This window comes from Calliphora vicina, chromosome 5 (assembly GCF_958450345.1).
Source record: "Calliphora vicina chromosome 5, idCalVici1.1, whole genome shotgun sequence".
Taxonomy (NCBI): Eukaryota; Metazoa; Arthropoda; class Insecta; order Diptera; family Calliphoridae; genus Calliphora; species Calliphora vicina.
In genome coordinates this window covers 16,079,368-16,094,490 of record NC_088784.1, presented here as the reverse complement: position 1 = coordinate 16,094,490, position 15,123 = coordinate 16,079,368, and the positions used below count along the sequence as shown (strand labels likewise).

Sequence of the window (15,123 nt, the reverse complement as noted above, 5' to 3'; positions counted from 1 at the left end):
TTGGAGAAAAAAAAAATTTTGTGAAAAAAATTTGGTTTGTTTTAATTAGAGGCAACAAATTTACGCCACCTTTTCTTAATTTTATAAATATTTGTCTTAAATCGACATGTTTAGAGCGACTTAATAGAAAATTTGGAGAAAAAATTATTTTGGCGAAGAAATATTTTTGGTTTAAAAATGTTTTAGTGAAAAAATAATTTTGGTGAACAAAAATTTTAGTGCGACTTAATAAAAAATTATTCACTTAAGAAGAAAATTTGATGAAAAAAAAATTTTGGCGAAAAAATTTTTTGTTTAAAAAGGTGAAACAAAATTTGGTGAAAAAACCTTTGGTTTGTTTTAATTTTATAAATATTTTTCTTAGATAGACATGTTTAGAGCGACTTAATAGAAAATGATTTATTATGAAAAAAAATTTGGTGAAAAAATAATTTTGGCGAAGAAATATTTTTGGTTAAAAAATGTTTTAGTGAAAAAATAATTTTGGTGAAAAAAAATTTTAGTGAACAAAAATTTGGTTAGAAAAATTTAAATAGACATAATTAGAGCGACTTAATAGAAAATGATTCTTGAATCATGAATAGGGCAAAATTTGGCGAAAAAATATTTTTGATAAAAATAAATTTTGGGTGAAAAGGTTATTTTGGGGAAAAAATATTTTTGGTTAAAAAATATTTTAGTGAACAATAATTTGGTAAAAAAAATAATTTTGGCGAATAAATATTTTTGGTGAAAAAAAATTTTAGTGAAAAAAAATTTGGTTTGTTTTAATTGGAGCAACAAACAAATTTACGCAAAATATTTTTGGTGAAAAAAAATTATAGTGAAAAAAAAATTTCGTGAAAAACAATTTTTGGTGAAAAAAAATTTTAGTAAAAAAAAATTGGTTTGTTTTAATTGCAGGCAACAAATTTTAACCACCTTTTACTAATTTTATAAATATTTGTCTTAAATAGACATAATTAGAGCGACTTAATAGAAAATGATTCACTTATGATGAATAGGGCAGAACATTTTGTGAGAATTTCAAGAATTTCAAATTTGAATCATATAGATATTGAAATATAAAATGCTTCACAATCTCTTAAAAACATGAATAGGGTAGATTAATTTGTGAAACCTTTTAGTTTTTCGAATCATTTACAATCATTCTCCTCCTAAAAATGCTTCACATTGTTCTAAAATCATGAATAGGGCTTAATATTAGGGTTTTCTTTTAATTGTTCTACAAAATTACTCAATGTTTTCATAGTTATACCCTTTACCATGAGTGGCAAGGGCATACATATATAAGTTTGTCATTACGTTTGTAAATTCTACATTTTTCATTTGCGACCCTACAAAGTATATATATTCTGGATCGTTATAGATAGCGAAGACGATATAGCCATGCCTGTCTGCCGTCGATCCATCTGTATATTGAAATCAGCCCCCAAATAGCTTACAAACATGATTAATACATCAATATATCGGGAATTCTTCTGGCTCGGTAGCTATTTAAAATCGAGAAAATTGGCCCACAAATGGCTGAGATATAAGGAAAAAACCGGGACAACCTCGATTTTTGGTCTATTTTTGATCTACATATATCTGGATTACTAAGTCATTAATATAGACAATATGGATATGTAATGATAGATATTTCAAAGTCCATTGCAACGATGTATACAAGGCTATAGTAAGTTGGACCTACAATGGGTCAAAATCGGGAAAATATTTTTAAACCCGAATTTTTTTGCCATTAATTTTTTTTCACTAAAAAATATAAAAAAATTTGGAAAAAAATAATTTTTTTTTTAAATTTTTAAATTTTCAAAAACAATTTGGAAAAAATGTTTATTTTTTTCCAAATAACTTAAAAACATGATCAATATATCGGGAATTCTTCCGGCACGTTAGCCATTTAAAAACGAGAAAATCGGCAAATATGGAATAAACCGGGACAACCTCGATTTTTGGTCTTTTTGATCTACATCTGGATTCCTAAGTCATTAATATAGACAATATGGATATCTAATGATAGATATTTCAGAGTCCATTGCAACGATGTATATAAGGCTATAGTAAGTTGGACCTACAATGGGTCAAAATCGGGAAAAAATTTTAACCCCAATTTTTTTAACCAACAATTTTTTTGTCATAAATTTTTTCATTAAAAAATTTAAAAAAATTTTTTACAAATTTAAAAAAAAAATTTAATTTTTCAAAACCAATTTGGAAAAAAAAATGTTTAATTTTTTTTCACTAAAAAATTTTAAAAAAAATTTGGAAAAAAATAATTTTTTTTTTTACAAATTTAAAAAGAAAAAAAATAAATTTGGTGCATAAGATTCTAAGAAGAAATTATTTAAAAAAATTTGGAAAAAATTAAATTTTTTTTTTTACAAATTTAAAAAAAAATTTAAATTTGGTGAATGTTACATAAGATACTAAGAAAAATTTATAACATTCTTTTTAAAAAACTTAAAAATTTTTTTTTTTAAAAATTTGGAAAAAAAAATAAAAATTTTTTTTTTTTTAATTTTTAAAAACAATTTGGAAAAAAAAATTTTAAAGTTTAGTTTGGTGAATGGTATATAAGATTCTAAGAAAAATCTTTACCATTCTTTTAAAATCATGAATAGGGGAGAAACTTTAGTAGAATTTTAATATGACACAAAAATATCACTTCCATTTTCTTTCATATTATGTTTTGTTGAATTTTCCAGGATTTCAACCATTAAAAAACATTAAGTTTTTCAAAGCTGGATAAACAATTAAAGCCCAGTATCTCTAATTTAGTAAATATCTGTCACAGATACAAATATTTATCTAAATTTTTCACTAAAAAAGTTTCACATTTGACTAATAACATGAATAGGGCAGAATGTATATACATATATATGTAACGTTAAATTAATGTAAACATTGAAACAATTTTCTTAATATTTTAAACTAGTTGTCCGCCCCGGTAGCATTTACTAATATTAGTTCTTCAAGTTTCTCCAACCCACATAAACCTGCCTGCTCTTATATATTTGCAAATAAAATATCTTCATTTGTACTGCATACTTTAGGGAGCTTTTATATTATAGTTGACTGGACTCAAAAAAGAAAAAAATGTCCGAGTTTTATCCGGAATTTTTGATTTTTTTTTTCTTTACAAACCATCTCCTGAAAATTTCGAATCGAATAAAAAAAAATCAGCCAAATCGCTCCAGCCGTTATCACGTGATGCCATTACATACATGGACCATTTTTATATGTATAGATAATTATAGTGGAGAGACACTTTCAAAACGATATTCTAGGAATAATTATTACTGGAATGAATAGGGCAGTAAATTTTATGAAAGTTTCAAGAAATTTCTAGAATCAAAAGCAGAAATATCAAATCGTAATCGGTTGCTTTCTTTTCCATCAAAATATTTTTTTATGTAGAATATTTTAGTGTAACTTTTCAGTCTCTTAATATTTTCATTTATTTATTTTCCTTCATTTTTAGTACGTTCCATTTCTAATTGATTCATAAAAAAAAACTATAAATGTTATGGCCAGTTTTTATTTATTTGTAGACATTCACGTCTTTCCAGTTCAAACATTATTATATTGCAAACATTCAACACTTCTAATGACCATAGACAAGTGTTTTGTGCGATAAACAACAACAACAGCCATCAATGTTAAAACTAAAAATAATTCCAGTCAAATACAAAATAAATAGAAATACAAAGACATATGTATGTATGTGTGTGTTTAAATATTTAATTGAAAAGAATTTTTACTATACAATGCAATGCTATGTAGAAATAAATTCCCATCTGTTAAGCAAGTAGTTATTGTTGGCTCTTAAAGACAGTTATTTTGGATTAGTTGTCACGTTTGTGCTCTTTGCAGTGCAGAGATAAGTCAATTGGTTACTTTATATATCCCAGGTAATCTAGAGTATAGACAATTGTCACTTAAGTGTCTCCAAGTAATCTATAGAGTAGTCACTTAAAGAGTTTTGTGAGTAATTCGTACAAATTGGATCCCAGAACAGCTGGGATATTACTACTACAGCAAAAATGGGCCCATAGTACTAGAATAAGAGAGCTAATACATATGCAGGCCTCACCACAGTAACACACATAGAGAATTTTGTTTATTTATTTATTTTTTAATTGATATAACGGCGCCATAGACACATACACGCTAACATTTACTCACTTCTACAATGTAAATAATACAAAAGGAGAAGCACAACAACTACAACAATACAAAAAATGAGCAGGAGAACAAAACAAAAATTGTTCATGATTTTTCTTCTATTTTTTTTTTTTTTTGTTTTGCACAAATACAGCGACTGATAATGTCATAGAATTAAATGAAGACTACAACAATGGCAACAAAACTTAAATGAAAAGAAAAAAAATATAGAAAACAGAAAAGGAAATAAAATCGAACGGAAAAATGTGCAACATTTACGAGAAGGTATGCCAAAGGCTATTGATTAAAGCTTTAAAATGTACTAGCTGGGGTGCGCTTCGATACACCAATTAGAAGAGTTGGTAATATAGCCTTTCCTATATTACCAACTAATTTTGTTTCTATAACAATTAATATTTAATAAATTATCACAAAACCGAAAAAAACGAAACCGCGGTTTTGAAATTCTTCTTTTTTTTGGAAACTCTAGGTCCATTATTATAGAAAATTCAAAAAAGTACCTATGAGAACAAAGAAAAAGTACCAAGAAGTATGGCCTTGAATTTTCACTCACTTGGGACCATATACGCCTAATTTCATATTTCTATGTCCATTATTGCAGAAAATTCAAAAAGTACCATTAGAATATATAAAAAGTACCAAAAAGCCCCCACTTGTGGTTTCCCACTCACTCCCATAGAAGCTTAATTTCATGGATTTAGGTTAATTGGTGAAGAAATTACAAAAAGTCGAATAAAGAAAAAGTACCAAAAAGTCTATCTCTAGAATTCTCACTCACTTAGGACCATATAGGCTAAATATCATGTTTCTAAGTTCATTGTTATAGAAAATTCAAAAAAGTACCATTAGAATAAAGAAAAAGTACCAAAAAGTCTCCCCCTAGAATTCTCACTCACTTTAGAACATCTACGATTAATTTCATATTTTTAGGTCCATTATTACAGAAAATTCAAAAAAGTACCGCTACAATATATAAAATGTACCAAAAATCAGGCACTTGTGGATTCCCACTCAATCCGGTCCATATAAGCTTTATTTCATGTTTCTAGGTTCATTGGTGAAGAAATTACAAAAAGTACCATTCGATGAAAGAAAAAGTACCAAAAAGTCTCCCCCTAGAATTCTCACTCACATAGGACCGTGTATGCTTAATTTCATGTGTCTATGTCCATTGTTATAGAAAATTAAAAAAAGTACCATGAAGTATCCGCTTGAATTTTCACTCACTTAGGACCATAGATGCCTAATTTCATGTTTTTAAGTTCATTGTTATAGAAAAATCAAAAAAGTACCATTAGATGAATAAAAAAGTACCTATAGTTCAGTTCCCACATTTTGGTACCTAAATATTGTACCCTATGCTTAACACAAACTTCACTCAGATACATATCAGCTAACTTTAAGGACGATAAGTGAAATAATTTAAAATATTAAAAAAAAGTACCATTAGGAGAAAAGTACCAATTGGCCATAATTGTTTATGCTACAGACATATCTCAAACTATTGAAATCTGTGTTCATGTGCCCAAGAAAAAATATGTTTTAAAAAAAGTACCAAACTTTTTACCCGGATTTGGCACTCGAGTTCCAAACAACACCCTGTTAGTTAATTTTTGTATGAATCCAGGAACCAATGTTAAAAAAATTATCAAAATTGGCTTAATAATTTCAAATAAAATGTATTTTCCCGATTTTATCCCCTTTTTGTTACCTTTTTTATCCCCATTGCTTTGGTAAAGTTTTATTCAAATAAATTTATGTATCGTGGTGGGAGCTCATAATAAAGCTTGAAATTTAAAAATATTCCATTTTGCCAAAATTGTTTATGCTACAGACATGTCTCAATCGATTAAAATCTGTGTTAATGTGCCCAAGAAAAAATATGTTTTAAAAAAAGTACCAAACTGTTTACCCGGATTTGGCCCAATATACATCTATTCACTCGAGTTCCAAATAAATCCACGTTATTTATTTTTTGTATGAATCCAGTAGCCAATGTTAAAACAATTATCAAAATTGGCTTAATAATTTCAAATAAAATTTATTTTCCCGATTTTATCCCCTTTTTGGTACCTTTTTTTATCCCCATTGCGGTGGTAAAATTTTATTCAAATAAAAATCTGCATCGTGGTGAGAGTTCATAATAAAATATTCGTATGTCTATGTCAAATTATAGAAAAACATATTTTATGAAAAAGTACCAAAAATAAAAACCCAATTTTTATCCCTCAAGGGTTCGATTTTCCAAAAAGTACAAAACTTATATTTTTTAGTTTTTGATAAGTAAAGAATGCGATTTAAAATTTGTTTCTATGTTGATTGGTTTAAAAGATACATAGGGTGCCAAAAAAGTACCAAAATACAGTTTTTACCCGTTTTCTCCCCTAAACGGTTCGAATTTCGAAAAAGTACGAAACACTTGTCAGCTTATTTTTTGAATGGAGTAACATGCAATTTTAAGTTTTTTGTATCTTTATTAGCTTCAAAAATGTCGAGTTAAGTGCCAACAAATCGCCATATGCGGGAAGTTTTGCTTTATTTCCAAAGAAAAAAAGTGACGTCATTTGAGTTTTTTCGTTGCAAAAATCATAACTTTGGAAACAAATGAGATAATCAAAAAATTTAAAAGGCATATGATAGATAATTGATCAACCTATGAAATGAGTGCTTGAAAAGGATTCTGTGGATTTTTAGTTCCTACTTATGGGTTAGCAAAGTTGAAATTTATGGAAAAGCGATTTTATGGAAAGTAAAATAAAATATTTTTTTAAAAATTTTTAATTTTTTATATTCCTTATTAATCTTTATGTCAACAGCAGAACTGTTTTACACACGTCAACAGCAACATACCTCGGTATGTTCATACGTTTTGTAAGGTGAATGGCTGCCGTTAGCATAAAAATGCTTATATCTAACTCGTTTGTTGGAATATCTGTATTATTTTTTTTTATTTTGTTAGAAATAGACAAAAGGTTACAAAAATTTTATGATAACCAGTTTTACCCTTACATTTAGACATTGTTTTTTGAAAAAGTGGATGTAGGTATAACAAAGTAGGTATAACAAAAAATGCTTTTTATTGAGTTTTTGCACAGATAAAAATTTTTTGTAAATTAAAATTAATTTTTTTATTTATTAATAGTTTTTAATGAAATTTTACAGTTATAAAGACTTTTCTATTAGATGTAGAAAAATAAAAACAAATTTTGAAATTTATAATCAGGAATCCCGTAATTCCCAAAAAAGTTTTGAAAAATCCAAAAAATGAGATTTTTTAGTTTTTTTTGCTATCCACATCAGGAGCGGGGTTTTCGGAACCTTTTACAAAATAATTAAGAACATATTTGGCCATCTAAACCAGGTTACTTTATTTTGATATCGCCTACGCGATTTGAGAATTTTTGCCCTAAAGTTGCATTTTTCATAAAAAATAGGCCTTATTTGAATGGACCTGGTCCCCTGCATATCAAAAATTTTTAAATTTATTTTCATTTAAAATATTTAGTGTTAAGTCTAAGTTTAAGTAAAGCTTTTCAAAAAGTATAAATTTTTAATACATCTTTTTTGAAGTGTTTTAGATAACTTAAAAATAAAAAAAAGTACTTTTTTCCCAAAAAATTAGAGAAAAATCAGTTTTTTTATACCCTACACCACCATAGTGGGGAGGGTATTATGCGTTTGTGCAGATGTTTGTAACGCCCAAAAATATTAGTCTAACACCCACCTTAAAGTATACCAATCGACTTAGAATCACTTTCTGAGTCGATTAAACTATGTCCGTCCGTCCGTCTGGTCGGCTGGCTGGCTGTCCATGTAAACCTTGTGCGCAGAGTACAGGTCGCAATTTTTAAGATATTTCGATAAAATTTGGTAAATATTATTTTTTCGGCCCAAGGACCAAGCCTATTGAAACTGGCTGAAATCGGTCCATTATTTCACCTAGCCCCCATACAAAGTCCTTCCGAAATTGGACTTTATCGGCCATAAATGTTTAATTTATAAATATATCTCCACAGATTGCGCTCCAAATAAGTATTATATATACAAAATTCATGTCACCAAATTTTGTTACGATCGGTCCATAATTAGTCATAGCTCCCATATTGACCCGCTTCCGAAAATCATTTAAAAATGTATATGTACTCACAAAATTCAACATAGTAAACTTTCATATAGACATAAATCACTAATTTCATGGTGATCGGTCCATAATTGGTCATAGCTCCCATATAAGGCCCACTTCCGAAAATCACTCAAAAATATAAATTATTGAAATTTTAAAAGAAAAATGTTTTTGCTCTTTTACTTAGTGTATGGTCGGGCTTCACCGACCATACTTTCTTACTTGTTTTTAACTTTAATTCAACAAGTACGAACAAATATTTTAACTGACGTTAAAGTAAAATGTTTTTAAACATTTGCTCAACCCAATACAATCTGTAAATGTATTTGTATTTAATTTTCTTAAAGATTACTTCTTGATCTTTATCTTTTTTTAACATAATTTTTTAATTTCACCAATAGTTTAGGAGATAGTACATTTGTTGGCATTATTTGTATTTTGGATTTTTTCACATTTAAGTAGTAGTTTACTTTTACTTTGACCAGCTGTAAATATTAATTTTTATAAAAAAATAATATTTTTGGTTTACTTTCCTTAAATCTTATATCCTGCTCTATAAGTTTCATTAACATTATTTATTAAACAGACCAGTAGTTTAGGAGATTAAGTAGATAACATATTTGTATGATTTTCCATACTAGGAGGCGTATGATTAATATTAATTTACTAATGAGTATTGCATATATGAAGGCGTATGATTGTTAGTGATACCAAAGTTTCAAATATTTGTGTAATTTGAAATGATTTTACAAGTTTTTGTTTATGAAATGTAGCGAAAAAAATGTAATTTATTTTTAAAAAAGGTTCAAATTAACTCCAAAGTGGAAAAATTTTGAAAACACTTGTATCATTTAAATGTTTCTTCACTTTAAAAAAGTACCACAACTTTGACATATGTTAATAGATTTAAATGAATGATGGCTTATTTTATTCACAAAAAGTCAGACTTTCAAACTGAGTATTTTGAAATTAATCATTTCAAACAAAATTTTCAAATTATTAAACTCTAAAATGTTTTAAAATATTTTTAATGTTTCTTTACTTACAAAAAGTATCACAACTTTGATATTTGTTAATCAATTTAAAAGAAAGATGTCATATTTTATTCACAATAAGTAAGGCTTTAAAAATATGTATTTTAAAAATAATGCATACAAACAAAATTTTCAAATAATTCAACTCCAAAGTTGAAATATTTTTAAAAACATTTTTAAAGTTTATTTACTTAAAAAAAAGTACCACAACATTAACATTTCTTAATCAATTTAAAACAAAGATGTCTTGTTTTATTCACAATAAGTTAGACTTTCAAACAAAGTATTTTGAAATTAATCATTTCTAACAAAATTTTCAAATAATTTAACTCCAAAGTTGAAATATTTTCAAAGTTTCTTTACTTACAAAAAGTACTACAAGTTTGACATTTGTTAATAAATTTAAAAGAAGGATGTCATAGTTTATTCACTATAAGTAGGATTTTCAAAATATGTATTTTAAAAATAATGTTTATATACAAAATTTTCAAATAGTTCAACTCCAAATTTGAAATATTTTTAAAAATATTTTCAAAAATTTCTTTACTTACAAAAAGTACTACAACTTTGATATTTGTTAATCACTTTAAAAGAAGGATGTCTTGTTTTATTCACAATAAGTTAGACTTTCAAAGAAAATATTTTGAAATTAATCATTTCAAACAAAATTTTCAAATTATTTAACTCCAAAGTTGAAATATTTTTAAAAAACATTTGTAAAGTTTTGTTACTTACAAAAAGTATCAAAACTTTGACATTTTTTAATCAAATTAAAAAGAAAGATGACTTGTTTTATTCACAATAAATCGGTATTTCAAAATATATGTTTTAAAAATAATAACCTCAAAGTTGAATAATTTGAAAAAATTTTTTTTTTTTTTTAAAGTTCCTTTATTTAAACAAGTTAGACGTTTGTTAAACAATTTAAGTGAAAGATACCTCATTTTATTCGCAATAACCAAGAATTTCAAAATATGCATTTTAAAAATAATGTTTACAAACAAACATTTCAAATTAGTTTTCTCCAAAGTTGAAAAATGTTGAAAACATTTTCATTTTTTTAAATTTCTTCTCCTCAAAAAAGTACCACAACTTTGATATTTGTTAATCAATATAAGTGAAATGTAGCTTATTTGATTCACAATAAGTAAGACTTGCAAAGCATGTTTGGAAAAAAAATGTTTACAAACAAAATTTTCAAATTAGTTATCTGCAAAGTTGAAAAAATTTAAAAACATTTTCATGTTTTAAAAGTTTCTTCACTTTAAGAAAGTACCACACCTATGACATTTGTTGATCAATTTTAATATGTGATAGCTTATTTTATTTAGAATAATACAGACTTTCAAAACTTGTATTTCGAAAATCATGTTTACAAACAAAATTTTCAAATTAATTATCTCCAAAGTTGAAAAATTATAAAAATATTTTCATTTTTTAAAAGTTTCTTCAGTTTAAGAAAGTACCACAACTTTGTCTATTCTTAAGCAATTTAAAATAAGGATGGTTTATTTTATTCCCAAAAGGTTAGACTTTTAAAAGATGCATTTTGAATTTGATCATTTCAAACAAAATTTTCAATTTAATTTAATCCAAAGTTGAAAAATTTTGAAATCATTTTTATTCCTTAAAATTTTCTTTGCTGACAAAAATAACCACAACTTTGATATTAGTTAATTAATTTAAAAGAGAGATGGCTTATTTTATTCACAATAAGTCGAACTTTCAAAATATGTATTTGGAAAGTAACCAATTAGAAGAAAATTTTCAATTTAATGAACTCCAAATTTGAAAAATATTGAAAACATTTTTATTCCTTAAAGTTTTCTTTGCTAACAAAAATGACCATAACTTTGATATTTGTTAATTAATTTAAAATAAAAATGGCTTATTTTATTTACAATAAGTCAGAGTTTTCAATTTAATGAACTCCAAATTTGAACAATTTTGAAATCATTTGTATTCCTTAAAATTTTCTTTGCTAACAAAAATGACCATAACTTTGATATTTGTTAATTAATTTAAAATAAAGATGGCTTATTTTATTTACAATAAGTCAGAGTTTTAAAACATGTATTTTGAAAGTAATTAATTCAAACAAAATTTTCAATTTAATTAACTCCAAAGTTGAAAAATTTTGAAATCATTTGTATTCCTTAAAAATTTCTTTGCTTACAAAAATAACCACAACTTTGATATTTGTTAATTAATTTAAAAAACAGATGGCTTATTTTATTCACAATAAGTCAGGCTTTCAAAATATGTATTTGGGAGGTAACCAATTAGAAGAAAATTTTCAATTTAATGAACTCCAAAGTTGAAAAATTTTGAAATCATTTGTATTCCTTAAAATTAGCTTTGTTTACAAAAATAACCTTAACTTTGACATTTGTTAACTAATTTAAAAGAACGATAGCTTATTTTATTCACAATAAGTCAGACTTTCAAAATATGTATTTGGAAATAATCAATTTAAACAAAATTTTCAATTTAATTAAATCCAAAGTTGAAAAAGTTTGAAATCATTTTTATTCCTTAAAATTTTTTTTGCTTGCAAAACAATAATAACTTTAACATTTGTTAATTAATTTAAATGAAAGGTGGCTGGTTTTATTCACAATAAGTCAGGTTTTGAAAATGTGTATTTGGAAAGTAACCAATTAGAAGAAAATTTTCAATTTAATGAACTCCAAATTTGAAAAATTTTGAAATCATTTGTATTTCTTAAAATTTTCTTTGCTTACAAAAATAACCACAACTTTGATATTTGTTAATTAATTTAAAAAGAGGATATCTTGTTTTATTCACAATAAGTCAGGCTTTCAAAGTGTGTATTTTGAATTTGATCATTTCAAACAAAATTTTCAATTTAATTAACTCCAAAGTTGAAAAATATTGAAATTATTTTTATTCCTTAAATTTTTTTTTGCTTGCGAAAATAACCACAACTTTGACATTTGTTAATCAATTTAAAAAGGAGATGGTTTATTTCATTCACAATAAGTCGGGTTTTGAAAATGTGTATTTTGAATTTGATCATTTCAAACAAAATTTTCAATTTAATTAACTCCAAAGTTGAAAAATTTTGAAATCATTTGAATTCCTTAAAATCTAGCTTTGCTTACAAAAATAACCTTAACTTTGTTATTGGTTAATAAATTTAAGAGAGAGATATATTTAATTTTATTCATAATACATAATGCCTTAATAAAATATATTTTAAAATTTTTGAAAAAAAAAAATTTCTTTTTTTATTATTATAAAAAATCATTAAATGTATGTACTTTGTATATTATAATGTATATATGATTTTAATGCTTAAAGAATTTGCTTTTCAAATCTTTTCAAATGATTAAAATCGCTGTAGATTTGGCTGAGTTAGGTTCCGTGAGCAAAGTCACAAAAAATGTTTGCTGATTTTTGGGGTCTTTTGCAAAATTTCGAAAACGAGGTAATGAATTACTCACATAAGATAACTAGCTAAAAAAGTACAATAAATTTTCGTTTCTAATACTGAGTAATTTTTCAAATATCTTTATATTTAAACGATTTAGATAAAATAATCTTTAATTCATGTGCTGAATTTTTATAAAATCTAAAATTTTTTTTTAGAGAAATAATTAAATATTGTAATAAAACAAATACATATTAATTAAAATTTGTTTTTAAATTAAAAATTTTGAAATTTTTTTAAAAAAAATTCTTCTGTGCTTCTAGGGTTTCCTTCTTCTAGACTCCTGCTTTTTAATGTTACTTATTTTCCCCCCATAAAAAACTTTGTTTTGTTCTTTGCCATTTTTTATACACTTTTTAAACCATTTAAACATAGTTTTTTTTTGCTGCTATTCAATACAGGAAAAAATGCAACAGTTTTTGAAACTAAAATATAATAGAAAATGAAATGAAATTGTAACAAAATGATTAAAGGAGCTGAAGAAAACTTTCAAACTACAATTGTTTAAAAATAGAAAATATACACAAAGTAGAGACACTTTTCAACAAATATAATAAACAATAAATGAGAATTGTTTAAAATAGTTGTTATATTTTTTAATTAATTTTAAAAATTATATAATTTTTTTTTTATTGATTTTTGTTGTTAACAGATTATTTTTTTAATTAGTAATTTTACATTTTTTTAATTTTTTTCTTTAAACTTGTTATTAATTTGTTAACACTTTTTTTATTTGCTATTTTCCTGGGCTTTCAATTGATTTTTTTCTAATATTTTCATTACAGGTTGTTGTTTTATTTGTTTGCAAATTTTTGTTGTTTGCAAATGTGTTTAATTTTTTTTTTTAAATTTTTTATGGTTTTTACGTACTATTTTCATTTATTACTTTTAATTTCTTTCTTTTTCTTTATGTTGTTGTTTTTAATTACAATATTATGGCCGTTGTTTCGTTTTTATTATGATTGATTTGGTTTTTATTTATTTGTTTAACTATTATTTGTTTTTTTTCTTTCTTTATGTTTTTTTTTTTTAATATTCACTATTATTTAGCTTCTTCTCCGTACACGTCCGTTAGGCTCCACAATTCGCAACGTTGTGAAAAGTTTATTTTGCTTCTTTACCATTCAATTCTATAAAGAAATTCTATAGTTTTAAATGTCTAAAAGAGCCCCTAAAAAAGTTCAGCTTTCTCCCCAACACTCACACAGAGTGGTGAAAAATAACCCACAAAACAAGCTTTACTACCCTTAAAGCTTTTCCCAAATCAAGTTGCTGCTCTCATTTAAAATCACTCTCATTCTCACTCTCTCCCTCTCTTTTAAATAGGGGGTTGTATTTTTCTTTAACCATTACTTTATTGACAGGGTTGTGTAATTTATCTTTGTGGTTTATTTTTGTTTATTTACACCCCCTACCACCCTCTCCCTCTCTCTCTTACACTAACCAAACACTTACTCTCTTTTTTTTGCCTGATTTTTTGCTGTAAGCAAACAACAACAAATACCTTGTCTTGTTTGATTTTTCTTTTAAACAACCAAAGTTTGTTGTGTTTTCACTTTTTTATTTATTTTTTTTTTCATTTCATTTATCTTGTTGTTGCTGCTTTGTGTGTTTGTGTCTTTGGTTCAGTGTGTGTTTTTGTGTATTTGTTTGCTTTTACAGCAACTCTCATGTACCACACAATTAAAAGCAACACGTTAATCATTTATTTTGTTTATTGTTGATTTATGGCATTTTTTAAAGCAATTTTTTTTATATATATTCATACATACATTTTGGTGGCTTAAAGAATTGGCTTAAATACTCTTGAAAATCACATTTAAATGTCTCTATGAGACAGATTTCTAAATAAAAGTGTCTCTATGAGACAGATTTCTATAGAAAAATGTCTCTATGAGACAGATTTCTATAGAAAAATGTCTCTATGAGACAGATTTCTATAGAAAAATGTCTCTATGAGACAGATTTCTATAGGAAAATGTCTCTATGAGACAGATTTCTATAGGAAAATGTCTCTATGAGACAGATTTCTATAGGAAAATGTCTCTATGAGACAGATTTCTATAGAAAAATGTCTCTATGATACAGATTTCTATAGAAAAGTGTCTCTGTGAGACAGATTTCTATAGAAAAGTGTCTCTGTGAGACAGATTTCTATAGAAAAGTGTCTCTGTGAGACAGATTTCTATAGAAAAGTGTCTCTGTGAGACAGATTTCTATAGAAAAGTGTCTCTGTGAGACAGATTTCTATAGAAAAGTGTCTCTGTGAGACAGATTTCTATAGAAAAGTGTCTCTGTGAGACAGATTTCTATAGAAAAATGTC

General features: G+C 25.7%; 1 protein-coding gene across 1 annotated transcript in view; it reads right to left on the bottom strand.

Annotated features, from left to right (window-relative positions):
• The window catches only part of Pkc53E (Protein C kinase 53E), a 172,823-nt gene extending 158,753 nt beyond the window's left edge, over positions 1-14,070 (bottom strand). Inside the window, 1 exon segment of the mRNA XM_065512370.1 lies at positions 13,670-14,070. The gene's annotated coding sequence lies outside the window, so the exon portion shown is untranslated.
• Positions 14,071-15,123: the final 1,053 nt, after the last annotated feature.